This window comes from Canis aureus, chromosome 19 (assembly GCF_053574225.1).
Source record: "Canis aureus isolate CA01 chromosome 19, VMU_Caureus_v.1.0, whole genome shotgun sequence".
Classification (NCBI taxonomy): Eukaryota; Metazoa; Chordata; class Mammalia; order Carnivora; family Canidae; genus Canis; species Canis aureus.
The window spans coordinates 2,418,668-2,438,986 of record NC_135629.1 but is presented as its reverse complement, the minus strand read 5'-3'; positions in this window follow the sequence as shown (position 1 = coordinate 2,438,986).

Genomic DNA, 20,319 nt, shown 5'->3' with positions numbered 1-20,319 from the left:
AATCTTACTAACAGATGCATAAAATAAATCAAGGTAAAACATGGATGCTCACAGACAGAGCTCAAAGCGATGGCAGCTTGAGGCTGATACGCTGAGTGTAGTTTTCAGGGAAGGGGCTTGGGAGTGCCACTCTCGTTCATGCTGCCTCTCTAATGATTTGCTGCAAAACAGACACTGAACGCTAGTTTTGCTTTTGACTTTTTATGTAAAAGCATAAACCCTCTTCAGATTTCTTTCAGCTAGAGAAAACAGGTCCGAATGTGGGTCTTCTGTAAAAGTGATGCGCTGCAACACAAATGATCTAAAAACAGGGGATACCTGTAATTCATACTGAAAATTACAGTCTATGAATTAACACAGGTCTAAGTGTCCACAGCCTTATTTACTAAAAAGAACAATTTTCCTTTTTAAAAAAAATGGCAGTGTGGTTATACACATACTCTAACATATCTTGATGTACTTGAAAGAGATTTTCTGTAGTGTGGATGCCCTCAAAGTAAAATTTCTGATAAAAGTGCATCTACAGCTTTTCTATGTACATCCAGTCTACCCTTCTAGATGGGTGTGCCCATTGACCACCCCACCAGCACATATGTCTCAGTCCCCGTGGCCTTCAACAATACTTGGTGTTATCAGCCTGTTGGTATTCCGTTAGATTATCATCTTGCATTTGCCTGTTGACTAGTGATGTTGGGCATCTCTTCAAATGATTATTTCCTATCCTGTTTCTTCCTGAATTCTCACTCTCATTCCTTACCCAAAATACCACCATCTGAAAATGACAATTTTACTTCCCTCAGAAGGTACTATTAATTAGATGAAGCCATACCTTATATGTGTACATACATTGTATCAAGTTTTTATTTGCATTATTTATATGTTCTATATCTTTAACTCATTTCTTATTTCTTAATTTATTCTTCTTATCTATCACTGAGAGGTGTATACTACATTTTCCCACTATTATTAGGGATTTGTTCATTTTTCTTTTATACATTTGGTCAATTTTTTCTTTTTAGCAATTTAGAAGCTAGTTACTGAGGCATCAGAGTTTAGATTTCTTATATCATTCTGACTAATTCCAGGTGATTTTTTTCTTTTACTATGTGCTTGCTACCCTTACCCTTAATAGTATTTTTTTGCTTAGTCTATTTTGACATCTTTTAATACAGCAACATCCTAAATGTAATAATTGCTTAGTTTATCTCTTTTTCCATCCTTTTGCTTCCAAACTAGGTCAATTTGTTGCTTCCAAACTTTAGGTCAATTTGTTTTTATAATTAGCTTGTTAAAAAAAAAAACAATTTATCTAATCTGAGAATTTGTCTTTTAATTTGATAGTTTAGTCTTAGATTGATTTCTGTCATCTTCTTTTGGGGCATTTGCTTAAATGTGATGAATGTGCATGTCTAAATGCTGCAGAAAAGTATAATTTTAATGATTTTAAACAAAAATGTGTTATTTTATAGCTGAGGTCTGATGGTTTTTAAACTGAAACTTGTATGTATGGCCAACCACAGAGCTTGGGGATATTTATTACCATGTATACATGCATATACGAACAACCCATACATATATGTGTGTGTGCACAGTAATTTGTGTAAGATTTATAGGATTATATACATACACACACGTGTGTGTCTATGTGCATAGGCCTATCCTCACCACTGAGCTCACTTTTCTAACAAGTTGCTTTCCCTTGCTTCTGTCCCCACTACCTTTCCGTCCCTTCATTGGATGATTGAATTTTCTCCACCCTATCTTTTCTCATTCAGAAGTTACACAATATAGGGATCCCTGGGTGGCGCAGCGGTTTAGTGCCTGCCTTTGGCCCAGGGCGTGATCCTGGAGACCCGGAATCGAATCCCATGTCGGGCTCCCGGTGCATGGAGCCTGCTTCTCCCTCTGCCTGTGTCTCTGCTTCTCTCTCTCTCTCTCTCTCTCTCTGTGTGACTATCATAAATAAATAAAAATTTAAAAAAAAGAAGTTACACAATATAATAGGTTGAACCACATGAAATTGCTATCATGTTGGTCAAGGCTGGTCAAACATTAGTAACTTCATATGGTTCAGTGCAATACTATTCATTTAATGGCTACTCAAAATTTTAACACACACTTAAATTAACAAAGTCAAAAGTTAGTCACTTTCTACCCTTCCCTTGAATCCAATAAGGACCTTCAAATACATTTATTCTGATCTCTACTATTTCCGTTTTACCTGGTCTTATTGTCAACTTTCAGTTCCACTGTGCCATCACCAGAATAATCATCAACACAATTAATGCCTACTATCAATACTTACTTCACTATATTTCCACATTTCACCAATCTGTCTTTTCATGCCTTCCTCCTTTGCCCAGAGTTCAGTTTCCTTCTTCCTCAAGTACCCTCTCTAGAGATTTTCACCAAAAGGCTGTTCTCTCAACCTGTATGAAATGTATTTTTAAAAATGATTTTATTGATTGATTGATGAGAGACACACATAGAGAGGGAGAGACACAGGGAGGGAGAAGCAGACTCCCTGCAGGGAGCCTGATGCGGAACTCAATCCCAGGACCCCAGGACCACGATCTGAGCCAAAGGCAGATGCTCAACCACTGAGCTACCCAGGTGCTCCTGAAATGTCTTTATGATCACTCTTGAATAACAGCTTAGCTGGATATAAAACCTTAGTTTGTCCCTGATTTTCTCTCAGGACTTTGAAGATATTTTCTTTGTTTTAGGCCATTCTTGCTGTTCAGAAGCTTTCTGTAGTCCAAATGTTGTTCTTTGGAGGTAAACTCCTGTCCTTCTCTGGATTCCTTCACAATTTCCTCTTAGTCTTTAGTTCCTGAAGTTTCCCTTAGAGATGTCCATTACAGACATTTAAAAAATATTTTTCTTCACTCATTAAGAGTCTTCTATTGGAGACTATATTTAATTTTTAAAAAGGGGGGGCGGAAATTAAGCTCTTATCACTTTTTTTTCCTCCTTCTAGAATCCCTTGTGGTGTATAGAGTCATGACATTCTCATTTATGTGTCTTGTAACTGCACCATACTCTGTATTAACTCCTGGTTGATTTCCCCAGATGTGTTTTCTGTTTCACCATGCTTCTGCTTATTCAGCCCATTCTTTAATTTTGATTTAATTGATTTCTAGTAATCTAGTAATCCATTTCTAGTAATCTAGTAATTACTAGCAAGTAATTACTGGTACAATTACTAATAATCTAGTAATTTATTTTGCTCTTTTCTAAATCTACTGTGAGGAGGGTTATTCACTCTGATTTTTATAAGGTTTATTTTATTTTTTAAATCATTTTGAATATTGTTGTTTTTTAATTTCTGATTTTTTTCAGTTAATTAACAGGAACAAACCTTCCTGGCTTTTATGTTTTGTTTTGTTTTGCCAGTGTAATTTCACTTGTAATGGAATCATTTCTTTATGGGTATCCATGTACTTGAATGTGAGTGAACATATTTAGGGGATCCCAAGCAAAATTTATATTTGCTGTAGGAGCCTTATGGTATCTGGATTGTTAAAGTGACATTTTATGGTGTCTTTATTTTAGCTTATGCCAGGTATTGGGGGTGGGATGGGTGTCCCACTCTTGGAACAGATTCTGTGCTAGTTTCTCAGTCTCTGAACACCACACCAAGAGCGAGAGTTAAAGCCCAGATTCCAGGTGTTTAGGAAGGGAAATCCCTGGGCTTTCATTTTTTCATTTAGTATTATGCCCCTCACACAATCATGGTAGAGTCAGGCTTCCATTTTTAGGGCACAGGTATGAGGTTTATTCATTTTTCTCTCTACTGGAGTTGTAGAAGTCCTGGCTTTTTGGAACCTTCTCAGCTTCAATTATTTACCTTCTATGGACCAAGTGCTCCATCTATTTTCTTTGTGTGTGTAGCAATACTCAAGCCTTTAATCTGTGGGGACCCTAACTGGTCAGAGCTGCTGGTGCATGAGCCTACATGCCCTCCACTCTACTTTCACTTCCCTCTTAGCCCTTGCACCTGGCCATCATCTTTTCTTCCTTGCCTTCTATTTCATACATGGGCCTGCCTGGGCAGTACAGAAGAAAAAGTAAAGGCAAGTTTCTGGGGCCAGACTGCTCAGGTTCCAATCCTGGCACCATCACTTACAAGCTGTGCAACTATAGGCAAGTTCCTTAACCTCTCTGGATCTCAGCTTTCCCAGCAATTATATAGACATATAAGAGCACCAGCTTCACGGGACTATCAAATTAATTAACAAATTTTAGGTGCTTGGAATTATGCCTAGGACATGATGAACACTCCAAAAATATTACCTAATATTCCTACCATGATTATTTAAATGGGGCAAGGTGGTTCTATTTTGTCTAGCAAGCCACATGGTTCTTAGTGCTTCCACCATTTAATCTTTATGCTTGTTGTTTATGGCATAAATAATATGCTTTAAGTTTTTCAGGGCTCTGGCTTTATGCTGTGGGGTGCAGCATACCAAATCACTTTATTAGAAGGAACAGCATGCAGAAGTATGAAGAAAAAAGTAAGTGGATGTTTTTGTACAGGTGATGGAAAGGATAGAAATAATGCAAGGCTGTTTATCTAGTGCTGCTTAACAAACTGCCCTGAAACTTAGTATCTCAGAACCACCATTTTATTTCACTCACAATGTTGTATATCAAGGATGCAGGAAAGTGTGCTGGACAGTTCATCTGTGACCCACGTGGCATCAGTTGTTTGTTGATGACTCTGATCTACTTCCAACATGATTTCTGTACTCACTTATAGGCATAGCTGTAGAACATTAATTTTTATTGCTATGTAATATCCAATATGTGATTATACCTCAGTTTATTTATCCATTGTCCTGGAGGTGGCTTTTCAATTATTTCTAGCTTCTTTCTTATTATGAACAGTGCTGTCATGAACTTTTTTGTACATATTTTCTGGTAGATGTGTGCAAGTTCTTGTCTTGGAGGTGCATCAAAGAGTGGAAATTCTGGGTCATGGGGCATGCAAATGCTCCAAAATGTAACATTATGCCCGAGTTCTTCCTAAATTCCATTCCCTTTAGCTATGTGTAAGTTAATACATATTAGTTCCAATACTCAGGATTGTCAGATTTCTTATTTTTGGCCAATGAAACAATCTTGTGGTTTGTATTGCATGTCCAAATCACTGGTGTTACATAGGATCTCAACAGGTCTTTTCTGTTCTGTAAAATAGCTGCTTTTTGTTTTATTGTTTTGGTTTGCTTTGGTTTTAAATGTCTTGTCCACTGGGTTTTTTCCATCTTTTTTCTCTGATTTGAGGTGTTCTCTATTTCATCTTGTTACCAATTCTTTGTCAGTAATATGTTTTGCAAATACACCCTCACACTTTGTTTTTAATTCATTTGAATTCTTTTGATTTATAGAAGTTCTTAATCACAGTGTATTCAAATACATCAGTCTTTATCTTTTGCATGAGCATTTTTTGTACTTTAAGAAATCCTTTCCTATCTTGAAATCAGAAATTTTCACCTTTATTTTCTTCTAAAACATTAAAATTTTACATTTACTTTGACCCAAGTTCTTAATCTGACTAGAATGGATTTTATTATATAATTTAATTTTTTCCATATGGGTACACAATTATCCCAAGTACATTTATTGAAAAGTCATTCCCTTCTTTGCTGGTTTGTGACTTTTGTCACACATAGAAATTCCATATGTACATGGATCTTTGTATGATTGATTTGATTTGAGGATCCTTTGTTTGTTTCAATGGTCAATGTGCTTACGCTGCACTAATACTACATAGTGTCCCTGCCTAAAGCTCTGTAATAAATCTTGATATCTGGCAGAGCAGCCTACCTTCCTTCTTTAAACTGTCTTAGATGTTTTTGGCCTTTTGTTCCTTCATTTTGACTTTAGGAGCAAATTGTCAAGTTCCACAAGAGATCTTGTTAAGTTTTGATTGGAGTTGTATTAAATTATAAGTTAAATCTGGGGAGATTACATTATAATATCAAATCTTCCAATTCATAAACATAGGAAGTATCTTCATTTATTCAGGCTCTCTTTAATATATTTCAGGAAATTTTTAACAAGTTTCTGCATACAGATGATTACAACTTTTGTTAGATTTATTTCCAGTCATGTTTGTGGTTTTTTCTGCTACATAAATGGTAGCAACATTTTAAAGTTTCCTGATGGTGTATATAAATGCAATTGATACTTTATGTAGTTTGTACATGGATTTCACATTTGGCTACATGGCTAAAACTCTCTAATTATTGCTAGCAATTTTCCTGTAGACTCATTTTGACTTTCCTGAATAAAAAATCATATCATCTGCTCACTCCCAAAAGATTAATTTCTTTTTTTCCAATCCATGTGCTTTGGTTACTTTTTCTTATCTTATTTCATGGTCTAAGATTTTTAATGTTATGGAATCAGAGTAGTGGCTTTGAGTATTCTTGTCTTTTGTCTGATTTTAAGGAGAATGCATAAATAGAATCCTCTTCACCATTTTCTCTGGGTGATCTCTTCAGGGGCATAACTTCAGTGAGGATGACAATTCCTCAACTTACTTTCATTGTAGCCCTCCCCCTGACTCAGAGCCATATATCCCGCGGACTGTGTAAGATTTCTCCAGAACATCACACAGAAACTCCTTCAAAGATGAACACATCATTGTTCCACAAAGCTCCTTTACATGTAGCATTCTCTGTGTCCATCAATGCCTCTCCTGTCCACCCAGGAAACTTGACATAATTCCCCTCTTCCCCTTCTCTAGTTATCAACACCCACTACATTCCACCACCGAAAACTATTATATCTGTCTTCTTTTCTCCTTTCTTACTGCTCATTCACCAAATGCGCCCCCATTCAGGTTACTGTTAGCTGCCTCTCATTTATGACTACTCTCCTCTAACTTCCCTTCCTTCCCATGGCTGTGCCCTCTTCTAATCTTCTCCAGCTTTTGAGTGAATGCACTTTCTAAAACATATAGAATATCAAATTGTTCCCCTTCTTAATAAAAGTATTGGATGGTATCCACTGCTCTTCCTGAAGGGCCTATAAAGGAACCTGCATGAACTGACCTCCACGGGCTTCTCCAGCCCTACCCCCTGCCTCGTCCCCTCTTTAGGGCATCCTGGCTCTAACATACTTTCTAAAACTTTATAATTCTGGTCTGTTACTCAACCCCTGACTCATGCCTATATAATATCATCTCATGTGCCACAAGTGGTAACTCTACCACCTCTTGGAAAAACCTACAGAAGGTACAAATGAAACAGGAAAATGCATGGGGGAAAAAAAAGGGTGCATGTTAAGGGCTCAGCATCTTCCTGGCATCTATAAACACTGGCTACCTCCAGTCCTCCCAGGAACACTAAGTGAGGTTATCCTTTTTTCAGATGCCCAAACTGTGGCCTGTGGGATGCAGGGAGTAATTTGGGGAAGGGGGTGGGGAAGGTCAGGTGGCTCCTGCTGTGTAGGTGAAATCTCAAGTATGGAATAGCAGGAATGACCTCAGCCAACAGAGACTGAGAATCAGCTAAGGACCTCTCACTGACTCCCTACTCAGAGCCAGGCTGCCAGGAAAGAAGAACTTGTTTCCTGTCCTTCTCCCAACACATGAGCTGCCATTCTTCCCTCCCACCTACCTCCCTAATTGCCAGCATTGTGTTGGAGTGAGTGGGCTTGGCATTCAAGGTCCTGCAGACTTGAACACAAACTTGGCTCAGGGCTAGTCATGTAGACATGATCAAATCCAGCATTTCCAGGTGTCTTTATTCCCAAAAAAGGCCACTCTGATGGCTAATTGTAACCAGCCTTGAGGAAGGAGGAGTTTTCACCATCTTCATCCAAGAGGACCTGGGTTTGGCACCCTTTTTTAAATTAATTAATTAATTTATTTTTGGCTTTGGCACTCTTGACATAAGTGTCTGCTCCTCTTCCCTCCCCAGGACCCCACACCTGCCTGCCCCTGCATGGTCCAGACTCTCAGGCTTGAACACAACTTCTTCCCCACGCCACCCTCCTCTCCCGAATCCTCTCATTAAAATGTCCTCTTGCCCCATGGTCAGCACCTTTCTGCACTCTGCAGCTCATCTGATCCTCTGTCCGCTCAGTGAAGAGGGCAGGCGGAGGTTATTAATAGTAACATTAATAACTAGCATTTATTGAATGCTTATGATGTACTTGGCACTCTGCTGAGCATTTTAAACACATTATCTCAATTGATCCGCACAGTGCAGCTCCCTTAGCACTTGTTTTCTTGTAAGAGTCTTTAGAATTCATGGGACTCTGGTTTTTGCACTTGAACAAATTGAACTCCAGAGGTGGAAACACTGCCTGCCCAAGTTCACCTATCAACTCTGTGGTGAGCAAAATTCCATCTCTAACCCAAGGGTCCTTGGCCACCTCTATCTGGAGCCCAATGCACAGGGAGTAGTGGCCTCAGCCTTCTCTCTTCTGTGGCTATTCCTCTAACAGTGCCCTGCCTGTGAGTAAGAGGTTTGCTGGCTATAGCATGCCCAGTCAGAGTCAGATCAGGCAGGGTGTGGTTTTAGCCTAGGGCCAAGTTTGGCCATCAGGGACTGCCTAACGTCAAGGGTCAGTGTGGTAAGTTAAAGTGTCGATGTGGGCTGGAGTCAAGGGTCAGAACATGACTGCCAGAGACCAGTGTGTGGCTGGTGTCAGTCACAGTGTAACTAGGGTTAGAAGTCAGAATCTGGGTTCAGGAGTCACTATGTGGCTGAGTCAAGTGTCAGTGTACGGCTTGGGTCAGGAGTCAGTGGGTAGCCAGCTCCCCTTGAGAGGCTGAACCACTTCCAGAAGGGACCAAACCCTCTTCCTGGCCCATCACTCCCTCCTTGCCTCCCCAGTGTCCCCAGGTGTGAAGGAAGGTCCTGGAAGGAGCAAGAGGAAGGGAAAAAGAGACCAGTGGCATGGGAGTGTGCCTGCAGGAGGAGCTGGTTTGTAGCAGGGCCAGCCAGGAAGCCCCCAGGGAGGATTTGGAGCTAGACAGGGCAAAGGCTGTCAGCAAAGAGAAAGAAAAGGAGTCCCTAGGGCAGCTCCATCCTGCTTTCCCACCCCGTGCCCCTGGACCCTTGTACCCCCATTCACAGCAGCCCATTATGACATCTCCGGGGTGTCAACTCCCTCTGCTCAGGCTCCATCAATGGGCCCTTCTGGATGTGGCTGTACTTCCTGGAGGGCCCAGCCTTTCACCTGTACCAAATGCAGCCTCTTCAGGCCCCAAGGCCCCCCACCTAGCTCCAGGGAGACCATCTGCCTCCTCTGCCTTACATCTTCAGTTGTGTTCCTTTCTGGGATGCTTCTCTGGCTCCTAGCTCAGAAATCCTCTTCATTCTCTAAAGCCCATCTGTGGTACCTTCCAAACACTGCCAGATTCCCCACCAGAATTATCACATCCTAAGCCCCTCCACAATGCACGTATCCCTGCCTCATCCCTGTAGGGTTCAAACCCCCAGGGAGATACCAAGCAGAGTTAGGGGGATCATAGCTTCTGCACTGAGTGATAGTGACCTTTCCTGTTAGAGAAAGTGGCTTTTCTACTACACCCAGGAGCAGGGCTCAGCGGGCTGCCATCCCATCTGCCTAAAACTTGTGAGTCACCCTTTAGGAGCAATGAGAGGAAAACCTAAGCTCAGAGTAAATTGGATAATGGAGCCTCAGGTCTTACCCAGGACTATACCCAAGGCTGGTAGAGGGCAGACATCAGCCACGGTGTAGCCCAGATGCCGGCTTGTCCAGAGCTCAGCTTTGTTGTCATAACATTCATACTGTTTTTAGGGTTCCTTTTTACCTGTAGCAGTTGATAATTTACTTCTATTAATATTAGTCATATAAAGTTTTCTTCCAAAATGCCAGGAGAGAGAGAAGGGGGTGGGGGCCAGTGGGTGCTGGCCCATTTTCAGGAATCCCCGGTGGGTCCCCTTTCCTGTGGCTGCAGGACCCCTGCCCAGGCCTCACAGCCTGTGGGAAGGTTGGACTCATTAAAAATAATTGCTTGCTCAGACTCATTAGCTTCCCCTGACAGAGCCCTGTTCCGGGCTTCCTCAGCAGGCCGGGGCCGCTTCTGTGCAACAGAAACCCGCAGGCCCCGGAGGACCCTTCATCCTGAGGAGAAGTGAGGCCGGAGATGAGAGCCAGCCTGGTTAATAAGGGAAGAGCCCGTGCTCCAGCCCCGAGCACTCCTCAGGCATAAGCTCAGAACCCTGGGCATGGCTCTGCAGGGCTGATGCAGTTGCCCCCCATTTTCCTGGTGGAGAGATTGGGGCTCAGAAAGGCAAAGCACCAGGCAGACACATGACTAGCTGGTGATACAAAAGTGTGTCTGGGAGACTTGCTGTTGGAGCAGGGCTAGGCTGGCATCATCTTGGAGGGGCAGAGGGCTCAGGGCCAGGTGTCCTGGCTGCAAAGGCAGTGCCATCTGGAGCCTGACTAGGCCTGAGTGGGTCATTGTACCTGGGTGAGGTGAAGACAGGGTCATGGCCAGAAGCAGGTCACCGCTCACCCAGAGGGCTAGAAAGGACACCTAGGTAGAAGTACAGGTGGGCAGCCAAAGCCCCCAAAGGTCAAATGGGTGTTAGGCTAGGCTAGGCTGAGCAGATGAGCTCACTGCTTGAACACTTTAGCTATACTTGGCGAGTGCCATAGGCCCAGAAACTATTGCTTGTCGCAGGAGCCAAGAACTTTTTCTCAGCATCTGGGAGGGCATGGCCACCTGCCAGGTAGGCCAAACAGGCCTTCTGTCCCGAAATGCATGGGCTTGTGTACACACTGCTATGGCCCAAACGTCTCTGTCCCCTAAATTCATACATGGAAGCCCTAACTCCCTGTGTTTGGAGATGGGACCTCTAAGGAAGTAAGTATGTTAAAAGAGAACATATAGGTAGGTCCCTAAGAAGAGACGCTAGAGAGCTCACTCCCTCCCCACCTGGGCACAAAGAAAGGTCAGGTGAAGGCACAGCAAGAAGGTGACTGGCCATCTGCAACCCAAAGGGAAAGATCTCACCAGAACCCAAGCATGTTGACACCGTGATCTGGGACTTCCAGCTTCCAGACCCGTGAGAAAACAAATGTCTCTGCTATTTTACTGTGGCTTCTTGAGCAGACTACTTCACACTCACCTGAAGTCCTTTTCTTTTTCCCTGGCCTGGGTCCCTCCTTTAGAAGGTATCACACTGAATGAGGTGGGGGTGACCACATCAGATGTGGAGGGGCCAGAGCCTGATGGAGAGGCAATGCTCCCTTTACAAGCTGTGGCAGGGTGTGTGTGTGGGGGAAGGGGGTGGATTTAAACAACTTGCCTCTGTGGGGAGAGGGTCTCAATTTCCTTACCTGTAAAAGATGGACAGTACTTACTTCTGAGGGTGAGAATCCAGTGAGTGATGTTTGTGAAATGCTCAGCCCAGTGTACATGCCCAGTAAACATTATCATTTGCCAGTAATATGAAGGGCCTAGTTATGATGGGAGAGATAGAAAAGCAAAGCTGAGAAGTGATGTATAGATAGGAGGGAGCTACATGCATGAAGAGGTTCATGTGTGGAAACAGAATTTGTAACAGAGAAGAGGAGGAGGAAGGAAGGATAATATTGTCAGGGTCTGGGAATAGTGTGGGGAGAAGGTAGCAGGTGAATGGAGAAGCATCCTTCCAGTGAGTGATTAATGCGTATTCATCAAAAGACTCAGACAATGCGGGGGCTCAGCTGAGTCCGCTGTGCACCTGGGAGCCTTGGGGAAGTCTACCCTGAGACACCATGTAGGCAGGACACAGAGGTGGCTTCATTAGCAGGAGTGAGAGTGGGGTGGGAGGGACACGGACTCCCCGGCTGCATCCTGAAATCACCTGGGAGCTCTAAGGACACCAAGGTCTGAGTTCCACACCTAGAACCTGATCCAAAGTATAACTATTTTTACATCAATAAAAATAGACTTTAAGCCAATAGAGCATTATTAGGGTTAATGAGGATCAGTGCACGTTAAGGAAAGGAACAATTCGGGCAGCCCGGGTGGCCCAGCGGTTTAGCGCCGCCTTCAGCCCAGGGTGTGATCCTGGAGACCTGGGATTGAGTCCCACATTGGGCTCCCTGCATGGAGCCTGCTTCTCCCTCTACCTGTGTCTCTCTCTCTCTCTCTCTCTGTCTCTCATGAATAAATAAACAAAAAATCTTTAAAAAAAAAAGGAAAAGAAATAATTCACTGAAAAGATCTTAAGATCCTCTACCTATATGCACTGAATAACATGTAAGAAAGATAACCAATGGACATATGACACATATGACAACATGTTTCACTTCACTGATAATTTTAAAATTTAAATAGAAAGAGAGTTGGTCTAACATTTGCATCGATTAGGTGTGCAAAGTTCAAAAATGGGTGTTGAGATATATACACACACACATACATACATACACATAGGACATCAACTGGTACAGCCTCTTGAGAAGCCAAATCTATCAGAATAATGCTTTGCGCCAGCATTGCCTCTTCTGTGTTCAAGATACTCTGTTCCATAAGAGGAGCAGGTGCACGGGTTCCTGGGAAAGGGGGTTATTTCTCTCTGTGTGCCTCCACAGGAGCAACAAAGCAGGTGAGTCTGGGCTCCGGGCACCAGTCTAGCAGAGAAGGCCACCTCTAGAGATGGACAGGGAGGTGAGTCCTCCGTACTGGCTCTAGTGATGCTTTCAGGCTGATGAGCTGTGGGCAGGAGAGTAACACTCGAAGTTAAGAAGGTGGTGGAGGCAGATTGATTTTTGCAAGGAAAGGGACTTAGGTGTGTTTCTCCTGTCAAGAAGAAGCCAACAGGAGTGGGGAAGGGCAGGAGGGAGTGACTCACTCATCCCACATCCTAATGAAGAGAGGAAAGAGTTTAGTCTGGGGGAGGACCGCTTTCCTTTGTGAAAGAGAAAGGGTTAAGGACCCGGCTGGATCTCATGGAGAAGCAGACTCAGGTCTGCCCACTTCCCACGCCTGGCTACCCAGTACTGCAGGGACTTCGCTAAACTCCCTTTTTGCTTAAGTCCGCTGGAGCTGGCTTCTGTTGCACACCAGCCAACTCCCTGGCTGACCCACAGCTCAAGACCAAAGGCAGAAGGTGGATGCCGTTGACGGGCATGACACTGGGGCCTTTGCCCAAACTGGCGTCCCACCTGCGGCCACACACAGACTTGTTCTCCAGTGCCCTCTGCTTGGCTGTGTGGCCCATGGGTAAGCCCCACCCTAGTCAGTGATCAGCTATTTTCACTTCTAAAATCCCTAATTAGTTCTTTTTCATTACTGCTAGTTCTTATTTTCACAGTGCTATTCTTCCTTATCTCTAAAGATACTGATTTTCCAACATCATAAAATAATTCCTGTCCTGATTGATCAGTTAACTTGGGCTCTTCAGGAAAAGTTCTCACATTAGTTTCATCTGTTATCTTCCATGGTGACAGCTCTCCTGAGTGAGTGTCTTCACTGTGGAATGTTCTAGGTCATACCTGCCTAAGGGGTGGTTCCATCTTCAACCCGATCCAGTTTTTCTCTTGCTTCCCAGGAATCAGCACATTTTCTGGCTCACCGAGAGTTCTTGGTTTGGAGCATGTATTTGTTAGATGATTTTCATGGCTGTTTAAATCACTTTGTGGATTTGCTGTGGGAAACAGAGTGACAGTGTGCTCTCAGCCCATCGTGAGAACCAGAAGTGGCTCCATGGCCGCTAGCGTCACTTATGATCAAATGTCCCGATGGCACATTATATTTTCTATAGCAAATGCGAATGTGGTCGCCATCAAAGATGACATCTGGGCAGCCGGGGTGGCTCAGCGGTTTAGTGCCGCCTTCAGCTCAGGGCCTGATCCTGGAGACCCGGGATCGAGTCCCACGTCGGGCTCCCTGTGTGGAGCCTGTGTCTCTGCCTCTCTCTCTCTCTCTCATTAATAAATAAATAAATAAATAAATAAATAAATAAATAAATCTTAAAAAAGATGACATTTAACTGATATCTAGCTTCTATAGGAAGACAATTTTGATGTTTTCTATTATGCTCAGCAACTTACACAAGGACCCTCGATTAATTATGAGTAGCTTTTCACCTGATTCTCTGTCTCAGGATCAGATGAGACAGTGACTGGACAGACACAGAATGAGAACCCCTGAAATAAGAGCCCCAAGGAGCAGACCATGGTGCAGCTCTCCACACATCACCTCGTCCCTCCCAGCTCCCCTTCACCCTCACCGGGCATGGCCCTTGCATGCCTCTCCGCAGTGGGCAGCTCCAGCCACCAAGGCAGCGCTGGGCTGCGGACTGAGAAGAAGGAAAGGAAGAAGGGCGTGTCTGCAAGTAAGGTTCCTGAAAGCTGCCACTGGCCAGGCCCACACAACCACACCTGCTGCAAGGCAGGAGGGCAGAGCAGTCTTTTCCCAAGGTGGCCACATGCCCAGCTAAAAATGCAAGATTTGATTACTGTGAAAGCAGGAGAGAAGAGATATTGGGGGACAATTAGCTGGCTCTGCTGTGGTATCACCGACAGATAAACATTTTTATCTTCTCCCTGTGGAGATGGGCACCTCTTACATTGGTTGACAAGGAAAGCTGTGATGAGGCCTACTGTCACCTCCCCCACGCCCTGCTGGCCAGGCCCTCTGCACTCCCGCCCCCACCCCACCTCCATGTCTGTCATGACATGGGTTTGCTTTCTGCTCCTGCTGGCTGGAGGGGAGTAAGAGACACGTGGCAGATATACTTTCAGAAGAGGTACAAGGAGACTAGCGGTTAGACTGGATGTGGGGGGCATGGGAGCACGAAGGGCAACTCCAGGCTGGGGGAGGTAGCGTGCACAACCCAGGGAGGGGCAGATATTGAGGGGATATTCTGAGTTCAGCTTTCACAGGCTGAGTTTGAGAAAAGAGTCTTCACAACAATCACCAGGTAGACCAAGAGATAGAGTAGCCCCCACCTTCCCCGCTCCCCTCCCCCATCCCAGATGCGAACCTGGGCCTCTTGCTCCCTCCCTCCCCCTTACCATCACTAGTGATTCTGATCCCAGAGATCAGCGCCCAATGAGCCCCAGTTGAACGAGGCATGTATGAGCCTCACAGCTTTTTCACTCACACTACCCTGATTATGCCCTCTGAGTTTGAATAGGAAAACCTATCAGGCCATTTTTGTATAAGGTAATAGACAACCTCATCATGTACACTATAAACTTTCTCTTATTTGGGTCTCTCACTTAATCCTGGGGGTAGTTCCTGAGGTGACTGTCATTATTCAGAACAAAACACTGAGGTTCCAAATGGCCAGCAAGAGATGGCCAGACCAGGAGAGATGAGGGGAGGTTTCTTAGGGGGAATTCCTAAGTAGATTCTAGAAGGTTAGACAGGCCAGATGTGTAGAGAGAGGAAAGGCATTCCACGTAGTGGGAACAGCAAGGGGGCAAATTCACCCTTTGAAACCTACATGTCCTTCTTTCCTCTTCCTGGGGACCCATGTCCTCTTCCTCTTTCTGGTACGAGAGCATGTCCCTTTCAGAACTCTGGGGGGACTCTCCCCCGGGTCTTCACCAGAATTCCCATCCTTGAATATTGGCAGGGGCATGCCTGGAGGCTCCATCAACCTCACAGAGGCAACGGCACGCCTTCGGGGATGGCAGGAAGAGTGGACCTGGTGTTGGGGTTGTCTAGGGGCTGGGGTACAGGTAAGAGTTCTGGGCTGGAGGGAGTCACCTGATGCCAGATTACTAGGCTCAGGGACTGGGTGGGGAAGTGCTGTGCTGGAATAAATTACCCAGAGGCTGGTTTCCTTGAAGTCCCAGGGCCTGAGCCGGTTGGAGGTTGGATGCCCATCCAGGGAGAAAGGCTGAGATTGTTGCACATGATCTGTCAGGAGGTAGCAGCCTCAGGGCGCGGAAGTTGCACTTGGAAATCAGCCCCAAAGACCAAGGAGCCTGAAGGCTGGTCCACACCTGAGGCCTGCTGCCGAAGTAGACCCCCTGGAAGCCCAAGGATGGGAGCTGGGTGACTGGAGCAAATCAGAGGCCTGTGTCCTCATGGGCCTAGCTCCAAATGGCATTTCAGCTGCAGAGAACACACCCCATCCAGATTCTCATGGGGTGAGCAGGAGGTGAGAAAGTGAAGAAGAATAAGGGCCTGCTCAGGGGCAGGTACTCAGGGGCCAGGAGAACCCTGGGCATCTTCAGGGAGGTTCCAGAACCTTCTACTACACCCTGGAGTCAGCAGGGAGAGGAGGAGGGCAGTGCCCTGGGAGTATCTCAGCTTATGCACGTTGTCTCACTTCTGTAAGTATGCTGGCACTCGGTGAGGAAACTGAGGCTTACAAGGCTTACTAGTCCAATGTGCATCATGTGTCTTCTCTGAGACAGCAAAGGGGCTGGGTGTGAGGGATCAGGGAAGGCTCCCTGTGGCAGGTAGTATCTAATGTGAGGCCTTGATGGCAGAGGGAGGGCAAGGAATGTTCCAGGTAGCGGGAACTTCTTGTGCAAAGTCCCTGGGGCAAGCAGCATACGGTATAAGAACCAGAAGTGGCTCACAGGGGCTGGCAAGGCAGCAACGTTGAGGGACCAGGCTGCAAAGTGGAGCTGGCTGAGGGCAGTGGGGCCACTGGAGGTCTGCAGGTTACAGGAGAGCTTGCAGGGGGCCACCATGGCTGTGTGATCCATTGCTTAACAAACAACCTGTGGACTGATGCCCCAGCTTGTGTGGCTCACAGTCCCAAGCTTCAGAACGAAGCTTGGACAGAAGAAACAAGCCTCAACCCCCAAGAAATGAACACAGACACTGCACTGAAACAAAAACCAGTGTGGTAGGAGTTCCCGAGTGAGGGTAGGAGTGAGTGTGGTGGGCAGGAGCCAGAGAGCCATTTGGGAGGATTGAGGAGTGCACACGTGCTGAAGGAGGTCTGCAAGGGCTGGAGTCCTGAAGGAAGGTGCTCCAGACAGGGACAGAGTAAGGCCAAAGGCCCTGAGCCTGGAAGCATGCCTCACCTGAGGCTAAGGACAGCAGAGAAGGGGGTGGAGAGGAGGGAGAAGACGTGCGTTGTGTGTAGGAGGGGGAGGAGATGAGCCCCCCCCCCCCAGGAGATAAGCCAGGGGATTCTGGGGAGAGGAGCTCCCAGGTGACCGTGCAAGCCCTGCCCAGGCAGTGTCAGGAGGTGAAGGCTGCTGGATTGAGGATTATTTCAGAGTTAGAGGTGATAGGACTGGCTGGTGACTTGGGGTGAAGGAACCAGGAAACAGAATAATCCTCAAATCTAAGTGCCTATGAAGAATGGACCCACGACAGGTTCAGAATTCACTGAGATGAAGCTTTATGCAAAACCGACCCCAAAACAATCTGAAACAGAAATTCCCCGTGCACGATGGGAAGGCTTTCTTGGCAATGTCACCGAAACCACTAATGGTAAATTGATGTGATGACAAAAACAACAACAACAACAAAAAAGAAACAAACAAAAAACAAAAACAAAAAACTTAAAAAAAATCTCTATGCCAAAAAACAAAAAACAAAAACAAAAGCAAAAACAAAAAGAAAGAAAAAGCCAGAAACAGAAAAGAAAAAGACTGAGTGCAGCCAAGTCACCCAGAAGACTTTCAAAGGCCAGAGGACAAATGGGAATCCTGTTAACTTCGAGAGTAATTGGAGACATTAAAAAAAAAAAAAAGTAAAAATGTGATATTTTTCATCTGTCTGATTGTCAGATTAAAGGGTTTGACAGGTGGGATTCCAAGGCTGTGGAGAAAAATGCGTTCACAGGCATGGTTGGGGGCGCTAAATGGGTATAACCTTTAGGGAAGTGCAATTTGGAAATTGCTCTCAAATTTAAGATGTCTATTCCTCTGACCCAGCTGTTCTGCTTCCGTGTTGAAGGTAAATTGTTAACTGAAAAAGGCAATTTGGACTCCAGTGGGAGGTATCTTTGTGATAGAGGTTGGTCCTGGGAGATTTATTAGGGGAGAATAGAGCAGGTGGGTGGGTTGCAAACCCGCCCCAGGGCCCCCTGAGCCCCATCCCCCACAGGGAACAGAGATCATCAGGCGCTGTGTGGCTGGGGCTTGGCTGTGAGCGGGAGAGCTTCGAGCCCACATCCCGGGGGACAGGGCAGGGAGGACCTAGGGGTGGCAGATGGGATCCTCAAATACCACCAGAAGAGAGCTAATGTTGGGGAAGGGGTGAGGAGCAGAGTGGATGGAGTGGGCAGAGGAGATGCTGGCTCCTTCTGGATCCAGGGCCAGCAGCTGGGCTGACTTCTCCAGAGGAGGTCCAGACGTTTCCCAGGGACCAAGGGAGGCAGGAGGAGGAGGAGCTGGGCTGGAGAAAGCAGAAGCAAGTTGGAGGTGACATCGGCTAGTGGCCCTGTGGGTGGCTCTGCATCCTAGGCAAAAGAACCATCCCAGCTATAGACCCATTATTCCCTCCACTTCTGACCACGGGAACTCCACCTGCCTGCCTCGCATCGTTGGAGCTCTCAGAAGGCAGCCAGCTTCAGTGACAGCAGCAGGATTTCTCCCAGAGGGCTGAGCCTGTGCCGTGGAGGCTGCCATTGACACCCCTGGCAGATCCCAGGGTGAGGGTGGGGGTAAGAGTGAGTCTAGACTCCCTTTTCCAGGTGAGGGCAGGTGGCTAATTCCTTCTGGGTGGGCCCTGCCTTAACTGTATAGGTGGTGCTTTATGGCTCAAGGGGAAACCGCCTGTCTGGGTCCAGGTGCCCCAGCAGTGGCAACCCTGGTGTCACTGCTTGGACTGGAGACTCTGGTTTCCTTGTATGAGGATGTAGCAAGCCAGTTCCCACTGGAAAACAGGGCCTGCGATGTTTGCCCAACTCGGAAAACACATGAAGGATGTCGTGAAGGGGGACCTCTGGAGTCCATAAGTCCTACCTCGATTCAGCTATTCAGAGAAGACTGGAAGGACACACATCCAAGTGCTACGTGTGGTCGCTTCTAAAGATAGACAATGAGGGAAGGGAGCAACTCCCCATTCTTTGCCTCATATATAACTACCCGTATGGTTTCACAATAAGCCTGTACTACTTTTGTTTTTAAAACCCTGAATGGATTGCATTGAATGTGTACATTGCCCTAGGTAGCACCGACATTTTCACTATATTAATTCTGCCAATCCATGAGAATGGAATATTTTTCCATCTCTTTGTGTCTTCCTCCATTTCTTTCAAAAGTGTTCTGTAGTGTTTAGGGTATAGATCCTTTACCTCTTTGGTTAGGTTTATTCCTAGGTATTTTATGCTTTTGGGTGCAATTGTAGATGGGATTGACTCCTTAATTTCTCTTTCTTCAGTCTCATTGTTAGTGTATAGAAATGCCACTGATTTCTGGGCATTGATTTGTATCCTGCCACACTGCCGAATTGCTGTATGAGTTCTAGCAATCTTGGGGTGGAGTCTTCTGGGTTTTCTTTGTACAGTATCATGTCATATGCGAAGAGGGAGAGTTTGACTTCTTCTTTGCCAATTTGAATGCCTTTAATGTCTTTTTGTTGTCTGATTGCTGAGGCTAGGACTTCCAGTACTATGTTGAATAGCAGTGGTGAGAGTGGACATCCCTGTCTTGTTCCTGATCTTAGGGGAAAGGCTCCCAGTGCTTCCCCATTGAGAATGATATTTGCTGTGGGCTTTTCATAGATGGCTTTTAAGATGCTGAGGAATGTTCCCTCTATCCCTACACTCTGAAGAGTTTTGATCAGGAACAGACGCTGAATTTTATCAAATACTTTCTCTGCATCTATTGAGAGGATCATATGGTTCTTGTTTTTTCTCTTGTTGATATGATGAATCACGTTGATTGCTTTATGAGTGTTGAACAAGCCTTGCATCTCAGAGATAAATCCCACTTGGTATGGTGAATAATCTTAATGTACTGTTGGATCCTATTGGATAGTATCTTGTTGAGAACTTTTGCATCTGTATTCATCAGGGATATTAATCTAGAATTCTCCTTTTTGGTGGGGTCTTTGTCTGGTTTTGGAATTAAGGTGATGCTGGCCTCATAGAATGAGTTTGGAAATACTCCATTCCTTTCTATCTTTTGGAACAGCTTTAGTAGAATCCCTATCAAAAAACCATGGAATTTCTTCAGAGAGTTGGAACAAATCATCTTAAGATTTGTGTGGAATCAGAAAAGACCCCGAATAGCCAGGGGAATATTGAAAAAGAAAACCAGAGCCGGGGGCATCACAAGGCTAGAATCCAAGTTGTACTACAAAGCTGTGATCATCAAGATAGTGTACTGGCACAAAAACAGACACATGGATTAATAGAACAGAAGAGAGAACCCAGAAATGGACCCTCAACTCTATGGTCAACTAATATT